Raw genomic sequence first — 16,212 nt, 5'->3', positions numbered from 1 at the left:
TGTCCCTCTCTACATTTCCAGACTAATAACCCAGACAGACACCCAGTGCTCGTTTATCGCCGTTTCAGCTTTACGTAATCTTTAGAGGTTAGGGTGGGAGGTTGGAGGCCTATGTGGCAACACGGCCAATTTTAGGTTTTCGAGAAAAAAAAAGGCGTTTTAACCGCAGAAAAGGAAGTTAACTTGCACTGACATTGTGCAGATATCATTACTGTTGAGATATGACTTGTTACAGGTCAGTGCTGCTGCCATTTTAAAGTTTTAGTTTTAAAGAGACTATAGTTAACTCTTAATAATTCCCCGTCTTTTCCACTGGCTCTGGAGGCATTTCGCAGACCATGTTTTCCAGATAAAAGAATTTTCCTGCATACGGTGTTTTATTGTGTTATCAGGATGGCCCTGAGCAGTTACATCTGTAAGTATTTTTTTGAAGTTTTGAAGTGAAGTCATTGTCTGGCTGATGTTATGCATGAACAGTGTGGACACCCTGCTACCCTGCAAATGAGATGAATCATAACATTGAGCAGGTCAGGAAGCATCTGTTGGTAAGAGTTGATGTCAGGTCAGCAACTGTTTCATCGTAACCAGAAACTGTTAGGATATGTTTTAAGTAAAACCAGATGCATTAGCTAAGAGAGGCAAGGGCATTTGAGAATATATCCATGTAAAGGAAGACTTAATAGGCAAAATGTAAGGAAAGTACCCATTGTATAATGTTCTGCTTTGCAGAAAGGATGTAGAGCAGCAGTTCCCAAACGTTTTTGGTTTCTTCCCCCCTTGGCTCCCAGACCACATCCCCAGCCATTTCAGCCATTACATACAAATTATAAAGAAGCTTGATTTACAATATACAGTGAAGGAAAATAAGAATAATTGCAGATTCAAAGCAGTGACAGATTATTGTAAAAATTATTTGGAGTGGAAACTATTTTTCATCATCAAGTTTACGGCGTGCACTAGTAGTCCAACTGTTCTCCCCTTTCAGTGAACTTGATTTTACTTAACAGTGTAATTACGGTATTTAATTTGTGCGACCAACCTCTCGTATGAGGACGAGATATTATCATAATTACACAGTAAGTGGTAAGTATGTTAGATATAGCTTTTTTCAAGAAGGTAATGAGCCCACAGTCGCATCTTTGCATTAATGGTGACTCATCTCTTGCACAAGCAAGAAATTTGGTGAGCGGAATGTCTTTCTCTTTGAAAACTTGCTCAACAACCCAAAATATTGACTTACCCCTTTGTATCTGTTTCTAGTCCCTTTGTAAATACCAACTCTTGAACCATGCTTTCTTGTTTATGAAGCGTACGTAACCAAGAAGCAAAGATTCATTGCTTGGCAAAGTTGACACATCCAACTGCAATGCAAATTCTGTTGTCCTAAGAAGGTTGCACGTTCTTAGACATTTCATCTATTCATCTTTGAGCAGAGTTCTCACTGATCAGAATCACTTTAATTATTTGGTCTTGAACTTCCAGTAATGTGCTGTCCCTTCCCCCCCCCCCCCACTGTTCACCATTCCTATCTCCTTTTCCCTCTCTCACCTTATCTCCTTGCCTGCCTGTCACCTCCCTCTGGTGCTCCTCTCCCCTTTTCTCTCTTCTGTGGGCCTATTGGACTGCTCCTTCTCCAGCCCTGTATTTCTTTCACCAATCAATTTCCCAACTGTTAACTTCATTCCCCCCCTTCCCCGTTTCACCTATCACCTTGTATTTCTCTCTCCCCTCCCCACCTTTTAAATCTGCTCCTCATCTTTTTTTCTTCAGTCCTGCCGAAGAGTCTTGGCCCAAAACGTCGATTATACCCTTTGCCATAGATGCTGCCTGGCCTGCTGAGTTCCTCCAGCTCTTTGTGTGTGTTGCTGGGATATCCAGCATCTGCAGATTTTTTTCTTGTTTGTTAATTATTTAGTCTGCTGACTTGTGCAAAACGGTACTCAGAGCCTCCCTTACTGCTGGCAGAATCAGTTTTCTAATGGTGTGGTAGCAATGAAATGTTCTATGAACCATGCAAACCATCACTTGTTGTGAAGTACTGGTAAACGTGTTTTGGAGACTTTCTCATTGCTGGAAGTTTTCACAAAGTGACTGAAAATAAGCCAAGTTCTTGTTGTTTTTATCAGTGTATTCAAATGTTCAAGTAGTCCGGACAGTGTTATTGCCTCATTTAAAAAAAACTTTTTCACAACCGGCACATTGGCTGTTGTTAGTTGCTTAATGCTGGAATAAATCCTTATTTCAGATGCTCCACACTATACCCTGTACATTTTTTCATTCGATCACCTTCTGCCATTTTTATGACCACAATTGCCTATTGTTTAAGTCCAACCTCAAGCGCTGCAACCAATAAAGGGGAAAGTTCTGATGTCAGCATAGCTCAGGCAAAACTTGGCTCTGACTGAAGGTACATAAAATTGGGTAGCATTATATCAGTTAAGCCGTGGGCTAGAGAAATTTGGTCAAGTACTTTCTGATCGGTAGATTCTGAACTTTACTTCCATTGACTGCCTAATTCACAGGAATTCCGTCATTGTATGATTAGAGAATGGGAATTGTCCTAACACTGTACTACAGTAGTGGACAGTAATAAATAACGTGAGCCTGACCCAGAAATAACACAATTTTTTCAGTCCAGTTATCTCATGATATGCCAGATATAGAAGACTTGTATTGCTTTTCAACCAACTATAATGTACTTGGAGCAAATTCTGAGAACAGTGGGTTACCAAGGGATCAGGTGATTATGTGATCATTGTAATCAATTATGAGCTACTGAGGATCAAATGCTTGTAATATTATTTCATTTCTTAAATTAAGCTTGTAATCCCTCAGCTGCCTCTTGCTATTTAGTACCCCCTTTATCTTTATCATCCCCTTAGAAACTCCCACCACCCCTAGGCGTGGGGCAATATTGCTCAGTTTGGGAACCACTAGTCTATTGAAAGGGTGCAAAAAAGTTTTAACAGACTGCTGTCTGTGTTCGAGGGAATGAGCTATAATGAATGGTTGGGCAAACTTGGGTGATTTAATCTCTAGAGCAGGGGTGTCAAACTCATTTTAGGTCACGGGCCGGATTAGGCAAAATGCAGCTTCATGCGGGCCGGATCAGTCGGGCGCGTGCGAACACAGCTTTCATTGCCTCCGTTTTTTCAGCCTGTTCTCATGTATCTCAGTCTCTGCTATAACTACAAAGTGTTTCACTTAACAAATTCCGTTTCTTATGAAGAAGACTGCTGAGCAAGCATTATTTTTATGATTGGTATTAACTTACAATCGTAGGCTTCATATCGCTGGGCCATTAATAATTAAAATAATAGATCTATCTAAAAGTTGGACACCTATGCTCTAGAGTGTCAGAAACTGAGGGGAGTTCATCAAATTGTGAAAGGCATAGATATCATAGACAACAGAGTCTTTTTTCCCAGGGTAGTAATATCAAATAGAGGACGTGAACAGTGTGAATAAAGTGCTATCCTGCAAATGAGACGAATGGAAACAAACTTCGAAACAATGAGCAAGTCAGGAAGTAGCTGTGGGTGAGAGGATGAACAGGAGCCTTGGGTTCCACACTACCACATTCAGGAACAGATATGCTTCAGCCATCAGGCCCCTGAATCAGAGAGGCTAACTTCACCCACCTCAACACAGAACTGATCACTGTACACAACCTATGGACTCACTGTCAAAGATTCGTGTTCTTCCTTCTACTTCATTACTTTATGTGATTGTTGTTTATTTTTTCTCAGCTCAAGCTGGAAAAAATCTGAGTTATGGGATAAATGTCACTGAGCTGGAATGGGTGCAGAAATTATTCTCAATGATGTTACTGGGACATCACTGTAAGGCGAGGCAGGGACTGTTTACCTCCAGAATACTGAGAGATGACCTAGAGGTTTATGTCAATTGCTGGGATCTTTCAGACTCTCCTAGTGGTGCCTAGTATTGTGGTCTTCTGACGATTTACATAGATATTGTTGTGTAGCCCTAATTGTTTAATGCTATTGAGCTTGTATTTTAAAGCAAGATTCTGCTGAATAATGTTTACCACCTGATCATCCCTATGTAAGTAATCGGATTGTGTTAAAGTGCTACAGGATCCTGTAATGTGGGGAAATGGGGTAGCACTTCTGTGTATGTGGAACTCTGGCAAATGCTATGTGATATGAAGTGGGTAGACAGGGTTACTTTCATTGATCAGAGCACTGACTACAAGAATTGTGATGCCGTTACAACTGTTCAAGAGAGCGAGACAATGCCTGGCATATTGTGGGCATTTCTGGTTACCCTGTTACAGGATAAATGTCACTGATCTGGAATGCGTGCAGAAGTGATTCTCAATGATGTTACTGGGACATCATTGTAAGGCGAGTCTGGGACTGTTTACCTCCAGAATACTGAGAGATGACCTAGAGGTTTATGAAATCATGAGGGGAATAGATGAGCTGAATAGCCAGTCTTTATGGTAGGATCATCATTATCATGTGCTGCATCATATGATGTGGGCGATCGTGATCTTGACCGTGATTATTCTTGGTAAATTTTTCTACAGAAGCGACTTGCCGTTGCCGTCTTCTGGGCAGTGTCTTTACATGATGGGTGACCCAGACCATTCAGAGATTGTCTGCGTGACGTCAGTGGTTGCATAACTGGTACTTGCAAAATGTACCAGCTGCTCATATGACCATCCACCACCTGCTCCCTGGACTTCACGTGACCCCAGTTGGTGGGGGTTGTAGACTGAGGGGTAGAGGAGTGGCTGAGCAGGTGCTTCACCTTGCCAAAAGATGACCTGCAGTCTATTGGAGGGAAGGAGCACCTACACATCCTTTGGTAGAGATGTATCACCACCCCACAACTCATATAATCCCAGGAGAGTGGAGTCTAAAGTCAAAAGTCATAACGTAAAGGGGGAAAGTTGTAAAAAGGGGGGACCTGAGGGCAGGGTTTTCCAGTCTTTGGTGAAGGGAATGAACAGAAAGGAAAGTGGTAGAGGTGGTACAATTACTAAAGACCTGGGAACACAAATGGATAGAAAAGATTGAGGTGAATATGGGCCAAACTCATGGGATCAGCACAGTTGGGCAACATGGTCAGCACGGAGGAAATGAAGCAAAGAGTTGTGCTTCTCCCCTTTTGTGATGGATGAAGCTTCTTTAAAATATACTCCAGTAACTAAAGGTTTTGGGAAGCAGCAGTATAAAATGTTGTGCTGTAATATTTGTGATTTGTAAACAATGATTGTCTTGTCAGTTCGAATGAAAACTTAAGTCTTTCTGATCTCGTATCATGTGAGGTCTGTAAACACCATAGCTGTGTTATGACTAACTTAAGTGGTTTGATTAGTGAATCCTTTCAGAACTCTGCCTTGTTGCTTATATGTTAAGCAGTAATGTACTCTGTAAGCTCAAAGAATGTTGTATGTCTGGACATTGAGGGACGAATGACTGAGGAATGGCCATTAAAATATCTAATTCATCTGAGGCAATGCTGAATGTTAAAGGACACAATGTGTGTTTGACTAAAAAAAAATCAGCCTGGTTATGTTATTACAAGATGAAAAAGTTTGTCTTGTGGCTACTCTGTGCATTGAAATTTGTGTATATAATGAGCTTTTTGGGCTTTCTTTGGAATTTCACCATAGAGCGAGATCAAAATCGGTGTTTGGGACCCAGGAGTGACTTCATGAGTCGGAATGAATGAGACTTCCCAGAAATCTTTGTGACTTGCTACGTAGTATCTTGTGGTTATTTGTGCTTTTTAATGACAAATTAAACTTCACTTACTTTGTTTGTGCTTGTTTCTCTTGAATACTTGAATAGTTTGGTCTGATCAACCCAGCCCATTACATGTGCAAGTGGAGATAGTTTATTTTTGAGCAGGAGTCAAAATGAGCCCTCATTTAAAATAAGTGTTATTACACAAAGTAGTTATGGCATAGGAGGAGGAGGCCATGTAGTGTTTTGGGTCAATGTAGAAAGCAAATACATGAATAAAAAGATAAAATACAAAATTGGTTATCCTACAGAGACCGGTATCCACTGACCATTAACTTCTCAAAGCCAGAGAGGTTGTTCTGTAGTTGTGACCTTGTGAGCTACTTTAAACGTCAAGTGTTAAACCTCTGATTCAACAAGGGTTGATAGTTTTTTTCAACAGCAGATTTTAAAAAAATACAAGGCTGTGCATGCCTATGGGTTGAATGCATATTTAAAGACTGCAGCAGCAATCATGGTGGTGAAAGTTTACTGTTGATTGGGCTTCTTGATTGTTTATCTTTAGATGTATGGATATCAGTAATTATGGCTGCTTCAATGCAGTAAGGAAGGCAACTGTTGATAATTGTGCTATTTTGACAACTTTAAATACGTGGGACCCTCTGAATGTTTTAGTTGCTACAGTAATCGGACATGAGTTAATCACAGCATCAATGAGAGAATGGTCCTTTCAAAAAAAGCAGTAATACTGTTAGGCATAGCAATTTTGAACACTGAAATAATTGTTGATAACTCAGATAATTGTTGTATTAAATTTTGTAAAATACAGGATGAAAGTCTAAACAGTTCCAAGTGATGCTTTAATTCTTGAGAGCTTGCAGCATGTATGATGTCTGTACAAGTTAAACGCTATAGGTTTGTTATGTGTAATGTTTGCTGATTGTGACTGGATTCTTTCTTGGCCTCAGACACCAGCGGCATGAGGATTTCTGTTAATGAACACAAGTTATTTGAATGGGAGAAACCATGCTGAGTTAACAGCATGAGCACAGAAGACCTACGAGCTTGACTGTCTCTGCGTGTCTCTCAAGGCTTGTGGAACTCCTATCACAGCACGCTGGGTTACTGGCATGAGCACAGAAGATCAAAGTTTGGCTCTGTGTGTTTTGCTTTCCATGCTTGGGGAACAGCTATTTATTGGGGCATCCTTCCCTTGGTCCTTGAGATTTCACGTAGACCGAAGAAATCAACATAGGTGCCAAGGACCTGGAGTCGCTTTAGGAGTCGGAATCCCGCGACGCAGCTACAATCAAATGACGTCAAAGAATTGTGAGCCTGGAAATCTTTGTAACTTACTACGTGGTTTATTTGTGAAAGTTACGGTTAAAGTCTGCCCCGAACCTTATAGGCTCATCAGCCCGGTGCTTATGCTGGTTTCTGTGGCATGAAGTGACTGAGAGTACGAGACTCCCTCCCTCCCCCCCCCCCCCCCCCATATAGGACACCAGTCTGTCACGAGGATAACCCCCAGCATTTTGCCAGTACCCATTTTCAGCTGGGTGGACTGGAGCAGTGTGTGGTTGAGTGACTTGCTCAAGGACACAACACAGTGCCTCGGCTGGGGCTCAAACTCACGACTTTCAGATCACTAGTCCAACGCCTTAACCACTTGGCCACGCGCCACGGTTTATTTGTGCTTTATATTTTACGATAGATTACTTTGTTGTGCTTGTACACTTGTACTCTCCTGGGTATTTTGGGTCTGATAACCTAGCCTATTAAAAGGTAATGCAATGTTAGAAAGTATCGGTGTGGTGTGAGAAGATGCAAGTCTTACACTTCATAGGAAATGTGTTCTGGCAACTGGAATCCATGAAATTCCAGAATAGCATCCAGCAAAAATAAAGAAAATAGAACAGTATCACATGGTACAGACCCTTCTGCCCACAATGTTGTGCTGACATTTCACCCTACTCCAGGATCAATATAACCTTTCTCTCCCAACTTCCGTCTGTCTATCTAAGAGTCTGTTAAATTTTCCTGTATAACTGCTTCTACCACCAACCACCCTGGCAAACCCAGGAAGGCATCCTCATAAATCGAAGTTTAACAAGCACAGAGTCATCAAAACACAGACAAATCCTTTGTTCTCTGTCATTAGCAGTCTGGTGTCTTTCGTTCAAATAAACACATTGTTTCCATCAATACAGTCTCATAAATCAGTTAGACTTTTTAACAGTCACTCCTTGTGACCTCATTCCTTAATCTCGGTGCCCATGACACATAACATTCCTTGGGGTTTCACAGTACATTAATGTTCACAGATAGGCAATAGTCCTAAATTCCAAAAGAATCCAACTTTAATTCTACAAGGCAAACGTGCTACATTGCACCCCTCAATATCTGGTCAGGTTAGAGACACATAGAACTTTCTCTTCTGCCTAAAGCATTTAATATGCTGTCAAAGAATAGATATCAATGTCCTTTGAATGATTAAAATTTAATATTAAAATAATGTGAAATTAATACAGATCCAGTGATTAACCTCAACATTCACATTAAAATGTATGTCCTCATGCTTGTGGGAACAACAGCTCATCGCCAATTCAAATTGGGCAAGTAAGATTTACAAACGAAGCACTACTTTGTGGTTGGGAATGCAAGAATCAAATTACAATCAACTGATCACACAAACAGAAGTCATATGGTGCAAGTCACCCTAGGTGTGGCCCACCATACTCCTAATTAGCCTATCACATTATGTGCATCTTTTCCTGGAACAATAATGTTTCCACAGATCACAAGATTATCAGTGGCTTGACAGGCCTCAACAGAAGTCCAACAAAACACAAGACCAATATTAAAACAGGACAAAGCATCGTTGCTGTAGAAACCTTTTTAAAAAAAAATGAAAGGGAAGAGATAGTTAGAAGCGTGTTCATTTTCTCTTAGTTTATCCTTATCCCTACACACACATTTTCACACACACACACACACACACACACACACACACACACGATGGGTGTACCATTACCCAGTATGTAGTTCCTTGTCCTTCAGCTAAAATCTCACCCTCCACTGGAGGGGTAGACATACTTTTCCCCCTTTGCACGACTGAATCTTTATCAGTGCGTTCATTCATGCTATCAGGAACAAAAGGAATAGATTGTTCTGTCCTTAATAAAAAGGGAGTGTCTGCATTATACAAAGCATGAGCAAGAGAAGATCATCACCCAGATAAGGTGCAGACAGGTGTAAGTAAGTGAAGTTCCTGTTTTATTAGGCCATTCATTCATTCTGGCCTGAGGGTAACATGGGACTTGGAAGTTTAGGAAGCTGTCGGACCTTAATTGGTAAACATTTCCCTACTGCTGTACTAGCCCTCAATGGGAAGGAGCAATCCACTGTACCGAGACCACCCCATGGTACCTTGTACCCCAAAATGACCTGAAGACTCGTTGGCCCACCGAGCAAGTGGCAGTAATGCTTTCTGAGTCTGGGGGGTAGATGTCACCTCGTCAACACAAGTGTTTTTCTCAGGAATGTTGTTAAATCTTGTCTTTGACGAATTGTCTTCCAAATGGGCACCAACATGATAAGCTGTAATGGTAATGTGAGGAGAAGGAATTTCTTTAGCCAGCGAGTGGATTGATTGGCACAGATGATTGTGGAGGTCAAATCATTGGGTATATTTAAGCGGAAGGTGATAGGTTCTTGATTAATGAGTCAGGCATGATCGAATGATGTAGAAGACTCAATGGGCCAATTGGTCCCATTCTACTCCTATGTCTTATGGTGGAAAAATTCAGCAGGCAGCATCTATGGAGGGACATTAACAGTCGAATTGCACTTGGAAGTTTGGAAGAAGTAATTTCTAAAGAAATTTTAGATATTCCATCTTCTGCCTACAAAATTAACGTAACAGGTAAGTATTTTTAACTTTATCCTTTGTACGGGCAGGATGCAGTGCACAGACTGTGTATTTAGCACTAATATTTTTTCAGAGAGATCACAAGATCTCTGCAATGATTGAATGCAGTCAAGCAGCAACCATCTGATGTCATGGTCCCATGATACTACATATGGTGTTTGTTGACGCCCAGCCCAACAAGTTAACCATTTAACCAGCATTGGAGTCAGAGACACCCTCACCCACAGACACACCTACCAAGCCCAGAACACTGCACAAACATCTTACCTCCCTGCTGTTGTGTTTATGGAATTTATAATTTCAGGTGCCCAACACCTGAAATTGCAGTGGCGTATTTGTATGCAAGAACCGTATACACAATTTCCACTTGAACAATAATTTATACACTCTAATAGAAAAGCTCAGCAGAAATTACGTCTTTCAGCCCATTGTCTGTGGCAGAACTTTGAACAGGTTGTACAGTTCCTCAGGGCTACCTCTCAGTAATTTCATAAATATTTCTCTTTCACTATCTCTTAAATTCCCCTTTGGAGTATAGTATCAGGTCTTTTACCATCATTCTCTGGTTATAGAGTAAAACCCGAACTTTAATGGGGCTCCAAAGTAGAACATTGCAAGTGCTTGGAATGTCAGAAGTGCTTCATAGGTCAGGCATGTCTGTGGAGAGAGAAATAGTTAGCATCTCAGATTAAAACACTGAAACGCTGGAGGAGCTCAGCAGGGCAGGCAGCAACCTTAGAAGAACAAATCATAAACAAGAAGTTCTGCAGCTGCTTTAAATCTAAAGCAGCACACAAAGTGCGGGAGGAACTCAGCAGGTCAGGCGACTTCCATGGAAATGAATAAACAGTTGTCTTTTCGTGGAATAAAAAGGTGGGGGAGGGGAAGGAGGATAGCTAGATGACGATGGGTGAAGCCAGGTGAGTAAGAAAGATAGAGGACTGGAGGAGAATCTAATAGAAGAGAATACTGGGCCATACGAGAAAAGGAAAGAGGAGGGCAGCCAGTGAGAGGTGAAAAGAGATAAGATGGTGGAAGTTCCTCCATAGATGCTGCCTGACCCACTTCCTACAGCATTTTGCATGTGTTGATCCCCATTTATAGAATTTGCAATCTACATTTGTGTCTACATTGCTGATCAATGACTTAAGATGGATGTGTTTAGTTTCAAGTAACAACAGAGTGATTAGGCCCTAAAAAAAAGGAGAAATGGTGCAGCAATGGGGAAGACAGGTGTAATTAAACAACAAATGGTAAAGATAAAAGGACACCAAGACTAAGGACATTTAGAGATGGTATAAACATTTAGACAGGGGTTCACAACCTTGGTGTCCATAAACCCCTGAGTTAATTGTAAGGGTCTATGGCATAAAAAAGGTTGGGAACCCCCTGATTTAGAGAATAGCAGGGAGGACGTTGTGGAAAATTGGACATAAGGTGGAAAGATTTGTAGACTAGTAAGGTTGTGTGGACTTCCTTCTGTTTCTCTTGTGGGGATGGGATCTTCACCCTAACTTTTTTGCCACATCACATCAGTCATTTGTTACAGTGTGGTTATCATTCCTCAGTCTTAAACTGAGTTGATTCCAGTTAATTTCTAGAAGTCTTGAGTGTGGACGGGCAGCCGGAGGGTAGAGTTAGAGATGTTAGGTGATACATGGAAATGAGATTGGAAACTTGGGTCTGTTTCATAATAAAGTTTCAGACAGTCTAGTTCAATCCAAAACTGTGATCAGATGAGAGTTATGGCTTGTGTATTCACTCTTCCCAATGTTCACCTGGACCTTCTGGGATTCGTGTCAAGAAAATCCAACGACGATGAGTGAGGTGGCGGTGACGTAGGGAATAAGTGTCCAAAGTATATGTGATCTGCAAGGAACATCGCCTTGGTGAGAAATGGAAGTCAGTCAAGGGTTAACCTTTGACAAATTTTGGAGCTAATGTTAGGCCGGAATGGAAAGCAGTCACAATGAGGTTCTTACCTGCAGTTGGCACATGAGTGGAAATGGGTAAAGGCAACCTCATCCAGCAGGACAATGGAGCAGGATGTTGTGATGAGCTGTTCATGCTTTCACTGAATGGAGAGCTGGCAGTACACTGAAAAACAATTATTGGGTGCTTTTCAGGAGATAATTAACTGCAAAATCGAGAGAACAATTGGGATCTTTGCCGCTTTGAAAATGTTTCAAGTCCTGATTGTCCTCAGAATTGCATCATTGTCTTGATGATTTAAGGAAAAGAACTTTGATTGAGAAGGGATTTATTTTAATCTGCATTTTCAAGATTGACCAACAAGTGATTTAAAAATAACTGTTTAACAGCAGATAAGGTAGTTAATTATTTTAAAGAATAGGTTTCAGTGTTATTTTTGAAATAAAACTTAAAAGAAAATACAGTGCTCGATGTTCTTCAGAAGCCTGTAACTAGAACAGGCAGCTTGTCTAATTTAGTTTAGACACCGGTAATCCCTTTCATGTGCCTTCCTTGTGTTGCAGTTTGTGGGAGCTTGCTTTGCATAAGTTGACTGCCTCAATTCCTACGTTTTGTGAAGTACTACATTTAAAATATCATGAACACAGACATGCTTTATTGATCCCGAGGGAAACTGGGTTTCGTTACAGTCGCACCAACCAAGAATGGTGTAGAAATATAGCAATATAAAAACCATAAATTAAATAATAATAAGTAAATTATTTACCTATTTGCTTTAGAGTACCCTGAGATAATGAAAGGGGCAAATATTTTATTAATAATCATGTCCTACTTATTTAGTTATTGCAGTTTAACGCAGAATAGGCCCTTTGAGCCGCACCTCCCAGCAATGTCAAATAAATTGACTGTATGCCGATGATTTTGATGACATCATTTGTGGACAATACGAAAATAGATAGTGTTAAGGAAGCAGAGAGGCTGCAGAAGGATTTAGATTAGGAGAATGGGCAAAGAAGTGGTGGATGGAATACAGTGTAGGGAAGTGTATGGTCATAAACTGGTAGAAGGAATAAATGCATAGTCTATTTTCTAAATGGGGAGAAAATTCAAAAACCTGAGGTACAAAGGGACTCTGGAGTCCTTGTGCAGGGTTTCCTAAAGGTTAACTTGCAGGTTGAGTAGATGAGGAAGGCAAATGCAAAGTTAGCATTCATATCGAGAGGACTAGAGTATAAAAATCATGGAAGTGATGCTGAGTCTTTATAAGGCACTGGTGAGGCTCCACTTAGAGTATTGTGAACAGCTTTGGGCCCTTTATCTGAGAAAGGTTGTTCTGACATTGTGTTCAAAGGAGTTTCAGGGAAATGATTCCTGGATTGAAAGGCTTATCATATGAGGAGTGTTTGATGGCCCTGGGCCTGTACTTCAATATAGAAGATTAAAAGGGGGGGATGTTGAAAGGCCTCCACAGAGTGGATATGGATTCCCTATAGTAGGGGAATCTAGGACCAGTGCACCACCTCAGAGTAGAGGGACGTCTATCTAGAATGGAGATGAGGAGGAATTTCTTTAGCCTGAGGGTAGTGAATCTGTGAAACTAATTGCCACAGGTGGCTATGGTGGCCTGGTCATTGAGCATTTATCATGGAAGTTGATTGATTCTTGATTAAGTCAGGGTGTGAATGGGGAGAAGGCAGGAGGATTCTGCTCCATTGTCCTGCGGTTTTATCCCCAGCCTAATCACAGGACAATTCACAATGATGAATTAATCCCAAACTTTGGACTGTGGAAGAAAACTGGAGCTCCAGGAGGAAATCAATGCATTCACAGGGAGAACAAACTGCTTATAGACCACAGTGGGAATTTAATTTGGGTTGCTGGTACTATAAAGCAGTCTGCTAACCACCACATGACCATTGGAAGTACACTTCTCTCAGGATGGCAGCAATGGGTAGAAATTCCACTTGCAAGCATGAATGTGTGTCCTACACAAAGACAAAACTTCACTGGAAATTGCATTGTACATGGAGGACAGGTTGGTGACAATTTTGACAAACGGTGGGGGGGGGGGGTTTCCATTTGTGCCATGGATTCAGTGGAAGTATAGCTCCAGTTTTCTGTCTGTCAAGCAGCTGGCAACATGAGATGGGTGCTAGCACTTACCGGCCGCAAAGTGAAAAGGGAGCTGTGGGGTGGAAATCTTCACTTGGAACACAGAGTTTCTGAGCTGATTAATGATTTGCTGCCTTGTCAATTTTTCACTCAAGCCATTGTGGTTTGTCTGTCCTTTCTCCATTTGTTCCCTAACGCCTTTTGTTCTCTGTTTATTCAGTCACTTATTCTCCACCAGCCACTTTCTGTTGTCCTTACTTTCTTTAAATCTTTAACTGAACGATTTAGTGTAAATAAAAGCATTTTCTGTTCTTAGTAGATTTTGCAGTGGGGGCTATTGTGAAAAAGGGGGCTTAGGCACCAGATGTCATGAATGGTGTCTGATCCATCTTTCTTTCTTTGCCTCCCAGCAGCCCCCTCCCAACTCCTGAAATTAAGGGTAAATCTTTTTTTAAAAAAAAATAAACTTTTTGAATAATTAATGCCCGTGATTTCATATTAGTCCAGTGTTGACTAATTTGTTTGATCAATTTATGATCTAAGCACAAGAGATTCTGCAAATGCTGGAAATTCAGAGTAACACACAGAATGAGGGATGAACTCAGCAGGTCTGGCAGTATCTACGGAGAGGAATAAAGAGGGTCCAGGTGAAGGTGCTTGGCTCAAAAAGTTGACTCTTTATTCCTCTCCATAGATCAGGGTGTCTCAACCTGGGATGCACACACCCTTTGCTTCATGGCATTAAGAAGGTTGTGTACCCCTGTATACTGCCTGACCTGCTGAGTTTATCCAACATTTGTGTGTGTTACCTGTTACCTTAGACTTTGTTATGACTGGGAAATATATTGGTCTTTATTCGTGCAGTGAGCCTGCAGGAGAATCCAAGGGAATCTCACTCTTCTGGTACAGTATTATACTTCAACACAAAGGTGACAATAAGCAAAGAACAACAGTATAATCATCTACTTTAAAGTCAGATAAATGTAGAGAATTACAGTCGGCCCTCCTTATCCGCGAATTCCGCATGCGCGAATTCAACCAACCGCAAATCACGAAAACCTGGAAATGCTCTTCTAGCACTCGTTGTTCGAGCATGTACAGACTTTCTTTCTTGTCATTGTTCCCTAAACAGTGTAGTATAACAACTATTTTACATAGCAGTTACATTGTATTAGGTACTATAAGTAATCTAGAGATGATTTAAAGTATACGGGAGGATGTGCGTGGGTTATCGTGGATCGGGATCGAAAAAAATCAGAAGTTCTTTCACTAAGTAAGTTGGAATAGGTACATCCGGTATTATTTAGCGTCAGTCAAACGTTATATATTTTACCTTTCTATGCATACAAAACACTTAGGAACGTATGTTTCAGCGCCGGGTTCGATCCAGTGACAGACAGCTATCGAGTGTGCTCTCCACCGTGCTGGGTTGATGCGGAGGATCAAAAACCCAAAACCCAATAATTAAACCACTGTGTTGCTTGGTAATAATTGTAGCTTTCATCAGGTCAGAGCCATTTTCACTTTATCCTTTAAAATTGTTCTGATCGTTGACCATAGCCTAAAGCTTTTCCAATGACCGATAGCATTTTACCTGTTTCCGATCGCTTTATTTATTTTCAATCGTGATTATTTGTGTGAACAGAAACACTGCGGATTCAGAGCTCCGGCGCCAGGTCCTAAGGTCCACCACATTGAGACTGGCTGGATAAGAGACTTGAGCATCCGCGAGGGGTCCCGGAACCAATCCCTCACGGATAAGGAGGGCCGACTGTACATATTTGCAATGGTGGCACATCATGATTCTAATGCCCTTCCCTTGGACAACATTGGTGGCGTGGAGAAGGGAGACTTGCAGCTTGGGCAACTGCCGGTCTTCCATATTTAAAAAAAACCTTGCCCAGGCTTGCGCCCTGGAAACTTTCCAAGATGCAAATGCATGGTCTGTCGAGACTAACAAGACTAACTGGAGGCCTACATACATACATCATGACTAATAGAACCTCTTTGAATATTCAAGTTAAGCCCCTTTTGTTCATGTTGAAGGAGGCCGTCATGAATATACAACTAGCCAGAAGGTTCAGTGACAAAACAGATCTGTCCTGAACTGTGCATTAACTGGCAGGGAAAACACCTTTAATAATGTTCAAATACCTGTAGCATTCATCCCGAACAAGGGAAAATCTGCAAATGCCGGAATTCCCGGCGACACACAAAATGCTGTAGGAACTCAGCAGGCCAGGCGGCATTTAAAGTCCACATTTTGACAGTCCTGCTGAAAGGTCTCAGCTCAAAACATCTCTTTTTCATAGATGCTGTCTGGTCTGCTAAATTCCTCTAGCATTTTGTGTGTGTTGCATAGCATTCATTCTCGAATTAGGGCCAGAATCCATTGTGATTCTGGCCCTACTTAGAGGAAGACAATGTCTTAAAAGTCAGTGATGCATTTCACTAGCCACAAAATCAGTTGTACAGGTTTTATTTCCTGACGACTGGTTCATTTTAGTTAATACTGTACAT

General features: G+C 41.2%; 1 protein-coding gene across 5 annotated transcripts in view; it reads left to right on the top strand.

Moving 5' to 3' along the window:
* The window catches only part of c21h15orf39 (chromosome 21 C15orf39 homolog), a 72,482-nt gene that overhangs the window by 35,672 nt on the left and 20,598 nt on the right, over positions 1 to 16,212 (top strand). The window contains exon 1 of one of the 5 annotated variants that reach the window (XM_059946168.1): positions 372 to 415. The exons of 3 other annotated variants lie outside the window; for them this stretch is intronic. The gene's annotated coding sequence lies outside the window, so the exon portion shown is untranslated. Of the gene's footprint in view, positions 1 to 371; positions 416 to 6,880; positions 7,047 to 16,212 lie in introns of those variants that run through there. One more of the 5 variants, XM_059946167.1, reaches the window with a different exon arrangement.

Source organism: Hypanus sabinus, chromosome 21 (assembly GCF_030144855.1).
Source record: "Hypanus sabinus isolate sHypSab1 chromosome 21, sHypSab1.hap1, whole genome shotgun sequence".
NCBI classification, from domain to species: domain Eukaryota; kingdom Metazoa; phylum Chordata; class Chondrichthyes; order Myliobatiformes; family Dasyatidae; genus Hypanus; species Hypanus sabinus.
This window is presented reverse-complemented; position numbering and strand designations above follow the sequence as displayed.